At 48.7% G+C, this 12,694-nt stretch overlaps 1 long non-coding RNA gene across 1 annotated transcript in view; it reads left to right on the forward strand.

Moving 5' to 3' along the window:
- Positions 1–3,471, forward strand: part of LOC103590742 — a 9,450-nt gene extending 5,979 nt beyond the window's left edge. Inside the window, exon 2 of the long non-coding RNA XR_550501.1 lies at positions 3,162–3,471. This is a non-coding gene — a long non-coding RNA (uncharacterized LOC103590742). The remainder of the gene's footprint in view (positions 1–3,161) is intronic.
- Positions 3,472–12,694: the final 9,223 nt, after the last annotated feature.

The following is a 12,694-nucleotide window of genomic DNA, read 5'->3' on the forward strand; positions in this document are numbered from 1 at the left end:
AAAAAAAGTAACCAGCCAATGCAGGGGCACAGGTAGAGAGCATGCAGGTAGAGGGAAGAGCAGGTGCAGGCTGCCAGTCACCCAGCCGTCAGCTAACCCGAGGATCTCCCGAGCTGTTATGGCGTACTGGGCATTGCCCTTCATGCTGTGTTACAACAATGTTCTCTAGAGTCTCAGTTGGAGTTTTTATTGTATCTCAGAAGTTTACTCTCTTCGTCCTACCCCATAAAAATTCTCAGGCTGGTCGGAATAGAATTGTCAGAAAAGGGCAGAGTAGATAAAAAATCTCTCCTTTCCCTGTTGTGTCAGAAAGTTCCCCAGGAAGAGACTGCCAAGCACAGGAAGATACATATATATATATGCAAATCCCCTACAAACTGTTTGCTGGCCCCTCACCTCAATGCACTAGAGGCTTCTATTAACAGGAGTCATCACACACCAAAACTCAGTGCAATGGAGGGCCTACCCTGACCCTCTTTCAAGTGAGTTTATCAGAGACCTCTTACATCTTAGGGTTTCAGAAAGGGGCTTAAAATCAGAATAAGACAGGCTCACAGATATTGCCCAGGAACAGCTGGGAGCCACAGCTTTGCCCAAAGGATGAAAGTTTGAGTGTTGTAGAAAGATGTTCAAATGAACCATAAGAATAAAAAGAGCTTGTATTTGCAGAGCTCTTTACCATTTTTTTTTTATTCCTTTTTGTCTTTTTTTAATGACCGGTAACGGGATCGCAACCCTCGGTGTCGTGCCCGTACTGGGGACCGGCAATGGGATCGCAACCCTCGGTGTTGCGCCCGCACCGCTCTCAGCCAGTGAGCGGGAACTGGTCTCCACATGGGATCCGAACCCTCGGTGGGAGCGCCGCCGTGCTCCCAAGCAGCGCACTCTCCAGTGCGCCACCGGGCCGGCCCGCTCTTTACCATTTAAAAGCCAATCCCTTCACCCTCATGGAGAATTCTCCCCAATTTGCAGATGTGAAAATTGAGGCTTGGGGAGATTGAATGAGTTGCTACTGAAGGGTCTGGACCTAAACCCAGGGCTTTGATTCCAGATCTGATGTTTCCTCTATGTATTTCCCACTTACTGAAATCTCCTTAGACAATATGTTTTCTGGAAAATTTGATGGGGCACATTTCTGTCTCTCAAAAACCTCCAGTGTGCTTAAGGGTAAAATTAGCTCTGGGTCAATATTGTCTTTTAAAATTTGTCACTTAATTCTTTACTCTTCTGATCTAAATCCAATTTGGTTTTACAATTATGAGGCAAACCTTGGTTTTTAGGTTTGTTCTTTGAATGTTGAGGACTTCATCTCAGTCACTTTGGGGCAAGGCAGGAGGTTTATATTGAGGACAAAATCTGTATTTTTGTTGTTCACTTTGGGTTTCGCTGGAATGAGATCTCAAGTACAATGGAAACCAAGAAATCAGGTCTTCAGAGGAGAGAGGAGAATGGGGAGGAAGAGGGGAGAGCTGGGGAGGAAGCAACAGATAAGTGCTAGGAGGCAGGGAGTGGAGGGCCGAGAAAGGCGAGAGAGTGCAGTGTCTCCACTCATGACGGTGCTGCCAGCTCCAGCCAGAGGTTGGGCTCAGTGTTTGCTGAGTTGAATTGACTCATACGCAGCTACTGTCTGAATCAGGCTGTAGGGATTGGAATGCATAAAGGTGGTTCCGGAAGTATCACAGGGAGAAATGCATCTGAAAGGCAGATGCTTGTCGCTGGCATGCCTGTCCTTAAAGTGTAAGTGGATTGTAGAAAGTCGAAGAAAAAACAGGCTGATTCTGATACTGCCACTAACACTCCCACCAGCACCACCACCACACCCATCTACCACCACCACCACCACATCCAGTTACCACCGCCACCACCACCATCACATTCAATTACCACCTACCACCACCGCCATATCCAACTATCACCATCGCTACAGACATCAGTACCACCATCTGCACCATCACTATCACCACCACCTCTAGTACCACCACCACCACTGCCTTTTACTGGACCCTTGTCATGTGGCAGGCACCATGCTAAAGGCTTTCAATGAGCCTGATCTTCATGACACTTCTTCACAGCAGAAATTATTAGTCCTATTCTACTGCGAAGGGAACTGAGGCTCAGAGAAGTTAAGGAAGTTGCTTGAGATCACATAGTACAAAGCCGTAGAGCCGGGATTTCAACCCAGGTCTGTGTGTTCTTCCCATAGGTGGGGCACAGTGATTCAGAGATCTGTGTTGCTGGATGCAAGGTGTATTAGTCTGTTTTGTGTTGCTATCACAGAATACCTGAGACTGGGTAATTTAAATAGAAAAGAGGTTTATTTGGCTCATGATTCTGGGACAGCTGCATCTGGTGCGATCCTCAGGCTGCTTCTACTCATGGCAGAAAATGGCAGCAGCCAGTGTGTACACGCAGATCACATGGTGATAGGAAACAAGAGAGGGGGGGGGAGGTGCCAGCGTCTTTTAAACAACCAGCTCTTGCAGGAACTAATAGAGCAAGAACTCACTCACTACCCCCACCCCCCAGGGACAGCATTAATCCTTTCCTGAGGGATCCAAAGTGACAGCTCTGTAGTTTAAGGTATAGCCTAACCTTTTAGTATTATATACAGAATGCTAAGCTTGGGAAACACAGAAAACTTTCCCAGGACTAAAGTCTCTGTTGTAGATAAAAAAATTGTAACACAGTAAAAATGCTGGCTCTAAGGGCAGATGTCCTGGGTGCAGCTAAACCTAATGATGGGAAAGTATGTGAGCTAAAGGCTTCGAGGTTGTTGGTTGGGGGATGTTCCTCATCTGCCTTCAGTTGTTTATTTAAGTTTCTTGGGGAAGTGAGTGTTGCCATGACAATTATCTCATTGTTCTTTTTGTAACCACCTGTGTTCCTTTTCTGTAACTTTCCTGCCTGAACAATAAAAACAGAGAGAAAACCTAATTCAGGGTTACTCCTGGGAATTCTCGGCTTGAAGAAATTACTCCTGGGATTAACCCCTTCTGGGCCTCTCACTGCTCTGGAGAAATGGGCTTTGAGTAATCCTTTGTGTCTCTGTCACCCTGGGAGAGGTGACAAAGAAATCATAGAAGTACTTCTCAAAGAATGAAGCACTGTCCAAAGGCCAAGGGTTAATATTTCTATTATTATCATTTTCAATTGTTTTTCAGAGGTGGAGGAGAACATTAGCCGCTTGTGCATAGAGTACAGGTGGCTCTTCTGTACAACCTTGACCCCTGTGACCTTGGCCAAGGTCTTTGGAGCCTGAGCACCTTCATCAATAAAATTGGAAAATAGCACTGCCACGTCCTTGGGCTTATGACCATATGATGTGAGGCTCCAAAGCCCGGGTGCAGAGCAGGATGTACAACAGGATGTCGTCAACCAGTGAACAACAGTCAAAGGTGAAGATGGAGGAGGAATTCTGTCATTCTTGGGGTTGCTTTCAGTGTGGGGTGATTATAAGCTTTTAAAAATTTGTTTGGCTTCATCTGTACTTTCTAGATTTTCAATAGTAGCAACCTAAATTTTCCATAAAGTATTACCTTTAAAATTCAGAAGATTTAATGGAAGATCAAATTCATGTCTGTAGCTTATTTCCCAGTCTCCTCCTGCCACCCACCTGTCTCCTTCTCTGAAAGTCTCCACCAACCCCTCCCAGAGCTGGCCTGGCCAGTTTTGCCTTGGGCCCAGCAGAGAGGACAGGGACTGCCCCTGGGGAGAACCCAGATGGCCCTGCTGGAGGGGCTGGGCTGGGCAGCCTCTGTTGATTCAGGATGGTTTGGAAGCTTTACTCCAAAATCTGCCACAGCATGAGAGCTCCCATCCTCTCCCATAGTTAGAGACCATATTTAGGCTGGAGCCCTTTGCAGGATGTGATCATGGACACTTCCCTGTGCTGAGTTTCCACCCTGCACCAGCACCTTTGTGAGCAACATTCCATCCAATTTTCCATCAGCCCCAAGAGGAGGATTTTGCCACCAACCCTATTGACTTTGCAGGTGAGGATCCTGGGGCTCAGAGAGGTTTAGCAACTCCCCTAAGTCACACAGCCAGTTAGGAACTGAGCTGGGATTTGAACTCAAAGGTCTTGAATTCTAAAGGTGGGACACTTTCCACCAGCAGGAGCCTAATAGGGGAATATTTTGGGAGAGATGGCTAGTGGATTGCACTGGATAGGGGGCATTGAGGGGACAGGGGGAAAAGGGGAGCGTTTGAAGTGGGGAACACTTATGCAAACCCCCACTTGATCATGTGTCAGCAGTCAAATATGTACCCCTTCTGGTGACACAGGAAGGAAGTTAGCCCAGTTTTTCTCAAGAACAGGAGCAGGTGGGGGCTTTGTGGATCTTGCTGACTCCAAGTCTTTCAAATCCCTGCAGTAGAAAGTTCCCACAGTCTGGGTAAAAATTTTACTTTTACTTAAAAATCGACATATCTATATTTCTTGTTAAAAAGAAGATCTTGTTTTTTAACACAAAACGTGACAATGGGATTTTGTTAAGAAACAGCAATTCAGGGCCTAACAGGTTAATGTGGAACAGCAGGCAGCTTCCCTTCCTTTCCTGGCAGCTCCTCTGGAATGAGGCTTGGTTCTGAGAGTGGCAGGTCATCCATGAACCCAAGTGACTGGGGTCTCTGGTGCTTTCTCTCGTGGTTACAGCATCACCTGCAGGTTCAGGCCCTTCGGGAAGGGGCTGCTGTCTGGGTTCAAAATCACTTGATGGTTCTGTACCACCTTGCTGGCCTGGGCAGGGCAGGAGCCCCTAGACAGGAGAGGTCGTCTTTCCAAAGTTAAATTGTGAAAGGTGAAGAGAGAGCTCTCACCCACAGCACACAGCCATGGAGGAGCACAGTGTCCCTCTGACCACACTGTGGGGATGAGGACAGGCGCCTGTGTCCCCACTGGGTCAGGCACACTGCAGGCATCTGCCTTTGATTGGAACAGGCCATGTCTTGGTGGGGACAGGTAACATACCTGTGGTCCTGGGCCTCTCACACTGAGAAATGCCATTAACAGAGGGGGAGGAGGGAGAAAATGTGAGAAGACAGGAAGGAGGAAAATCAACAGACACATGGGAGGTCTTGGGAGGAAGGGTCACAGCCCAGGGAGGGAAACGGGCCTCAGCCACGGGTCAGGGCCCAGGGCCTGGTATGCTGGGGGGCCCATGCCGGCTCCGTGGGGGAGAAGAGGGTCACCCGCGTGCAGCAGCCTGGAGGGAGCCCTNTCTGTCTCTCAAAAACCTCCAGTGTGCTTAAGGGTAAAATTAGCTCTGGGTCAATATTGTCTTTTAAAATTTGTCACTTAATTCTTTACTCTTCTGATCTAAATCCAATTTGGTTTTACAATTATGAGGCACACCTTGGTTTTTAGGTTTGTTCTTTGAATGTTGAGGACTTCATCTCAGTCACTTTGGGGCAAGGCAGGAGGTTTATATTGAGGACAAAATCTGTATTTTTGTTGTTCACTTTGGGTTTCGCTGGAATGAGATCTCAAGTACAATGGAAACCAAGAAATCAGGTCTTCAGAGGAGAGAGGAGAATGGGGAGTAAGAGGGGAGAGCTGGGGAGGAAGCAACAGATAAGTGCTAGGAGGCAGGGAGTGGAGGGCCGAGAAAGGCGAGAGAGTGCAGTGTCTCCACTCATGACGGTGCTGCCAGCTCCAGCCAGAGGTTGGGCTCAGTGTTTGCTGAGTTGAATTGACTCATACGCAGCTACTGTCTGAATCAGGCTGTAGGGATTGGAATGCATAAAGGTGGTTCCGGAAGTATCACAGGGAGAAATGCATCTGAAAGGCAGATGCTTGTCGCTGGCATGCCTGTCCTTAAAGTGTAAGTGGATTGTAGAAAGTCGAAGAAAAAACAGGCTGATTCTGATACTGCCACTAACACTCCCACCAGCACCACCACCACACCCATCTACCACCACCACCACATCCAGTTACCACCGCCACCACCACCATCACATTCAATTACCACCTACCACCACCGCCATATCCAACTATCACCATCGCTACAGACATCAGTACCACCATCTGCACCATCACTATCACCACCACCTCTAGTACCACCACCACCACTGCCTTTTACTGGACCCTTGTCATGTGGCAGGCACCATGCTAAAGGCTTTCAATGAGCCTGATCTTCATGACACTTCTTCACAGCAGAAATTATTAGTCCTATTCTACTGCGAAGGGAACTGAGGCTCAGAGAAGTTAAGGAAGTTGCTTGAGATCACATAGTACAAAGCCGTAGAGCCGGGATTTCAACCCAGGTCTGTGTGTTCTTCCCATAGGTGGGGCACAGTGATTCAGAGATCTGTGTTGCTGGATGCAAGGTGTATTAGTCTGTTTTGTGTTGCTATCACAGAATACCTGAGACTGGGTAATTTAAATAGAAAAGAGGTTTATTTGGCTCATGATTCTGGGACAGCTGCATCTGGTGCGATCCTCAGGCTGCTTCTACTCATGGCAGAAAATGGCAGCAGCCAGTGTGTACACGCAGATCACATGGTGATAGGAAACAAGAGGGGGGGGGGGAGGTGCCAGCGTCTTTTAAACAACCAGCTCTTGCAGGAACTAATAGAGCAAGAACTCACTCACTACCCCCACCCCCCAGGGACAGCATTAATCCTTTCCTGAGGGATCCACCCCCATGACTCAAACCTCTCCCAACACTGCCACATTGGGGATCAGATTTCCACATGAGTTTTGGGGGGACAATAACATCCAAACCCTGTCGCAAGGCATCTGCTGGGCTTGTTTGATGTACATCTGGGCCACACTGTTTGGGTCTGAGAGCCTCCTTGTGGACCATGACCAAGACTGACAATCTGTTTCTTTTCCTTTTTCTGACTTCCTTTCACACATTCTGGATCATATGGTTTTTCTGGTCAGAATAAATACAAATGTTTTATGTAGCCCCTTTTCTGAGCTTTGGATGTTACTGTTTGCACATAGTTCTAGAAGCAGATGGAGCCTGATAGAAATCCCAGATGATAACTCAGACTTGAAAGCTCTGTGAAAACACCCACATAGCATCAATACCTCTGAGTGTATGAGAGAGAGCCAGAGACAGACACAGAGAAAGACAGAGGAAGACAGAGAGACAAAGAGAGAGAGAAGGAGACAGACAGACAGATAGAGGTAGAGATGGATGTAGATAGAGGCAGAGAGAGAGAGTACATGCTGATGACACCACTCACTCTATTTTGGGGTCTAGTTGTTCCAGGGCCTTTGGTTACCCTGTGGTTCCTGGTTCATTAGTGCGTTGAGGAGTAGGGGTACTGCCTTATCCTGGGAGAAGCTTCCCTGGTGCTACCAGAGAACACTTGCTGAGCACCTTCTGTGTGCCCAACCTTCTCTTAGGGTGAGCAGGACTTCTCTCCCTCCTGACAGAGGCCGTGGTTTGAGGCCAGGGTCAGATGTGTCCACGAAAAGCTACAGTTCATTGCTGGGTGTGCAATGTGAACTTCAGGAATGTCTAGGCATAGCAGAAAGCATCCCCTGAAACAATTCCAAAAGTCAGCCCCCCTGCATTTAAATGCAAGCTTTGAGCACTGTGCTGAAATCGCCAATGGTTAAATTGAAGTGGAGCTTCATTAGGGCTCTGACCCATAATAAACCACCCGGGGAAACAGCTTTACAGTGGCATATTTGACCTGGAGGGAGGAGCTCAGCAGCCGTATGTTGTGTTCGGGAAAATATGTAGCTCAGAACCTACGGAGAATGTTGGTGTGGAAACCTCGATGCTGAAATCCTACAAGAGGATGAGCTGTGAGCAAAGAGTGGGGTTTCTGTTTTCTGCAGCCCTTGCTCTGAATCTTCCTTTGGAATTTTTCTCTCACCTCCTGTTTGCTGCCTCTTACATTTATCTCTTCTTTTTTACCTTGCCTACCCCTTTGGGTAGCCCAGGCCACCTGAGAAGTCACTAATTTCTTGGAGACTCATTGGTACATTGGAAACACTGGTGGCCTTCCTGCCTATCTTGCAAGGGCATTCAAAGGACAGGAAGAGATGACTGTGGAGGATACTAATACTAATAAAGCACATGTATTTCACAGGGCCTAACTCTTAGCTTAGTAGGACCACAGTCCTTAGTTTTAGAAGGGCCAAAGCCCTTTAGCATAGGCTGTAGCTTAGTAAGTGACAGCTCTGTAGTTTAAGGTATAGCCTAACCTTTTAGTATTATATACAGAATGCTAAGCTTGGGAAACACAGAAAACTTTCCCAGGACTAAAGTCTCTGTTGTAGATAAAAAAATTGTAACACAGTAAAAATGCTGGCTCTAAGGGCAGATGTCCTGGGTGCAGCTAAACCTAATGATGGGAAAGTATGTGAGCTAAAGGCTTCGAGGTTGTTGGTTGGGGGATGTTCCTCATCTGCCTTCAGTTGTTTATTTAAGTTTCTTGGGGAAGTGAGTGTTGCCATGACAATTATCTCATTGTTCTTTTTGTAACCACCTGTGTTCCTTTTCTGTAACTTTCCTGCCTGAACAATAAAAACAGAGAGAAAACCTAATTCAGGGTTACTCCTGGGAATTCTCGGCTTGAAGAAATTACTCCTGGGATTAACCCCTTCTGGGCCTCTCACTGCTCTGGAGAAATGGGCTTTGAGTAATCCTTTGTGTCTCTGTCACCCTGGGAGAGGTGACAAAGAAATCATAGAAGTACTTCTCAAAGAATGAAGCACTGTCCAAAGGCCAAGGGTTAATATTTCTATTATTATCATTTTCAATTGTTTTTCAGAGGTGGAGGAGAACATTAGCCGCTTGTGCATAGAGTACAGGTGGCTCTTCTGTACAACCTTGACCCCTGTGACCTTGGCCAAGGTCTTTGGAGCCTGAGCACCTTCATCAATAAAATTGGAAAATAGCACTGCCACGTCCTTGGGCTTATGACCATATGATGTGAGGCTCCAAAGCCCGGGTGCAGAGCAGGATGTACAACAGGATGTCGTCAACCAGTGAACAACAGTCAAAGGTGAAGATGGAGGAGGAATTCTGTCATTCTTGGGGTTGCTTTCAGTGTGGGGTGATTATAAGCTTTTAAAAATTTGTTTGGCTTCATCTGTACTTTCTAGATTTTCAATAGTAGCAACCTAAATTTTCCATAAAGTATTACCTTTAAAATTCAGAAGATTTAATGGAAGATCAAATTCATGTCTGTAGCTTATTTCCCAGTCTCCTCCTGCCACCCACCTGTCTCCTTCTCTGAAAGTCTCCACCAACCCCTCCCAGAGCTGGCCTGGCCAGTTTTGCCTTGGGCCCAGCAGAGAGGACAGGGACTGCCCCTGGGGAGAACCCAGATGGCCCTGCTGGAGGGGCTGGGCTGGGCAGCCTCTGTTGATTCAGGATGGTTTGGAAGCTTTACTCCAAAATCTGCCACAGCATGAGAGCTCCCATCCTCTCCCATAGTTAGAGACCATATTTAGGCTGGAGCCCTTTGCAGGATGTGATCATGGACACTTCCCTGTGCTGAGTTTCCACCCTGCACCAGCACCTTTGTGAGCAACATTCCATCCAATTTTCCATCAGCCCCAAGAGGAGGATTTTGCCACCAACCCTATTGACTTTGCAGGTGAGGATCCTGGGGCTCAGAGAGGTTTAGCAACTCCCCTAAGTCACACAGCCAGTTAGGAACTGAGCTGGGATTTGAACTCAAAGGTCTTGAATTCTAAAGGTGGGACACTTTCCACCAGCAGGAGCCTAATAGGGGAATATTTTGGGAGAGATGGCTAGTGGATTGCACTGGATAGGGGGCATTGAGGGGACAGGGGGAAAAGGGGAGCGTTTGAAGTGGGGAACACTTATGCAAACCCCCACTTGATCATGTGTCAGCAGTCAAATATGTACCCCTTCTGGTGACACAGGAAGGAAGTTAGCCCAGTTTTTCTCAAGAACAGGAGCAGGTGGGGGCTTTGTGGATCTTGCTGACTCCAAGTCTTTCAAATCCCTGCAGTAGAAAGTTCCCACAGTCTGGGTAAAAATTTTACTTTTACTTAAAAATCGACATATCTATATTTCTTGTTAAAAAGAAGATCTTGTTTTTTAACACAAAACGTGACAATGGGATTTTGTTAAGAAACAGCAATTCAGGGCCTAACAGGTTAATGTGGAACAGCAGGCAGCTTCCCTTCCTTTCCTGGCAGCTCCTCTGGAATGAGGCTTGGTTCTGAGAGTGGCAGGTCATCCATGAACCCAAGTGACTGGGGTCTCTGGTGCTTTCTCTCGTGGTTACAGCATCACCTGCAGGTTCAGGCCCTTCGGGAAGGGGCTGCTGTCTGGGTTCAAAATCACTTGATGGTTCTGTACCACCTTGCTGGCCTGGGCAGGGCAGGAGCCCCTAGACAGGAGAGGTCGTCTTTCCAAAGTTAAATTGTGAAAGGTGAAGAGAGAGCTCTCACCTACAGCACACAGCCATGGAGGAGCACAGTGTCCCTCTGACCACACTGTGGGGATGAGGACAGGCTCCTGTGTCCCCACTGGGTCAGGCACACTGCAGGCATCTGCCTTTGATTGGAACAGGCCATGGCTTGGTGGGGACAGGTAACATACCTGTGGTCCTGGGCCTCTCACACCGAGAAATGTCATTAACAGAGGGGGAGGAGGGAGAAAATGTGAGAAGACAGGAAGGAGGAAAATCAACAGACACATGGGAGGTCTTGGGAGGAAGGGTCACAGCCCAGGGAGGGAAACGGGCCTCAGCCACGGGTCAGGGCCCAGGGCCTGGTATGCTGGGGGGCCCATGCCGGCTCCGTGGGGGAGAAGAGGGTCACCCGCGTGCAGCAGCCTGGAGGGAGCCCTGCTGCTGACAGCGGCCTCTCAGCTGAGAGGAGAACAGGAGGGCACCTTTCAGAGCCGCCTGGTCGCCTGGTCATGGCACTTCTGGCTCAGGCCTTCTGCTGGTCCTCACTGTGTGGGCAGCAGGGACCTGCAGCAGTGTCAGGGAAGACATTCTGGCCAGAAGTGACCCAAGGAAGACATTCTTGGGGGTCCCAGTAACCTCTGGGGAGAGAGCGTCTTAGGCTGGCCATCTTTTTCCTCTCTGCCTTTTGTAGTTAAAAATGACACTGTTGACCTGCTGGTGCTCTGAGCTGCGTGCTGGGGTGGAGGTGGCTTCTGATGGCTTCTTCCACAGTGTCGGGCTGGCTGAGGTCCCCCAGGCAGGGTAGTGGTGGGTGTGTGGGGGAGAGAATGGACTGATGCAGACCCCAGCCCCACCGTGCCTGCTCGGTGATCCCTCACGTAACCCTCTCCTCAGGTGTGGGACCCGCACCGTGTGGGTGAGGAAACCGTGAAGATCTGGGCTGAGTTCCAGAACAACACTGGGAGAGACGTGCTGGGTTCCCGCCGTGGAGACGCTGGCGTTGCTGCTGAGCGGTGAGGACACTCCTGGGCTGAGGCAAACCTTCCTGAGTGTCTGGGACAGGGGCCGGGCTGGGGAAGATGATGATGACAATGTCTGCTCTTCTCACTGCCCAGCTTTACAGTCTGGCCAGGGGAGGCATTGAATGTGCTTCTTCCCTGTGGACTGCAGACCGTGAGTCACGTGTGTTATGGGCTGAATTCTGTCTCTCCAAAATCCATATGTTGAAGTCCTTGCCCCCAGTACCTAAGAATGTGACTGTGTTTAGAGATAGGGCCCTTAAGGAGGTAATGAAGTTAAACTGAGGTCTTTAGGGTGGGCCCTAATCCCATATGACTGGTGTCTTTATAAGAGATCAGGACACAGACACACACAGAGGGAAGAGCACGAGAGGACACGGGGAGAAGATGGCCATCTGCAAGCCAAGGAGACAGGCCTCAGGAGAAGCCAACCTTGCTGACACCTTTATCTCAGACTCCTAGCCTCTAGAATTGTGGGAAAATACATTTCTGATGCTTAAACGCCTCTGTCTGTGGGGCTTAGTTATGGCAGCCTCAGCAAACTAAGACAACATGTTAGTTGTGACCATCACTAGGACTCTGGACATATCTAGACAGATGAAGGATGACACCCCAGTGCCTGGGGATGTGGCTATGCTGGGCTCCCGAGTGGGTGACAAACCTTCAGCCGGGGCAGTCAGGAAAGTCTTCACAGAGGAGGCATCCCCTGTAGAATGCGGACGACAATAGTTCCTCAGAGCTGTTGGGAGGACACAATGGCAGAACTCGTGTAGACTGTTGGGCACAGCACCTGGCATCCGAGGATGCATTTGGTGAATTTCAGTATGATTTTGCTAATATTATTCAACTATGATGAGACCTGGGGATGGGGAATCACGCAGCGTCGGGGAGGGCAGAAGACAGGGGAGTGGACAGGGGGGAGCCCGCCGCCCAGGCGAGGGCAGACGTCGTGTGGTCTGCCAGAGAGAGAGGAGAGAAGGCATCGGGGATTATTATGTGACATCAGGAGGGTGGTGGTGGTTGCCACATATTTCGTCATCTGAGAACTTTTCCCCAAACCAGTTTTAAATGCTCCTTTGTGATCCATTTTCCTAACATCAGAGTCACCTATAAAAACTGTAAGATCTCAAGGAAGCAGTGGACGGTCCAAGCCAGGTCCCTCAATTAGCATGGCGGTATCGGGCTGATCCTCCACGTCTTCATCGGCCTTCTGCTGCAGGTGGAAGTCCTCATCTGGGACTCATCAGCCATTTTACAGGAGGGGCCCAGGCCTACTGCAGCCTCTGTTTTTCCCTTGTCACTTGATTAGCCTGATACCA

The sequence above is a fragment of the Galeopterus variegatus genome, unplaced genomic scaffold, assembly GCF_000696425.1.
Source record: "Galeopterus variegatus unplaced genomic scaffold, G_variegatus-3.0.2 Scaffold868, whole genome shotgun sequence".
In the NCBI taxonomy this organism is placed as follows: Eukaryota; Metazoa; Chordata; class Mammalia; order Dermoptera; family Cynocephalidae; genus Galeopterus; species Galeopterus variegatus.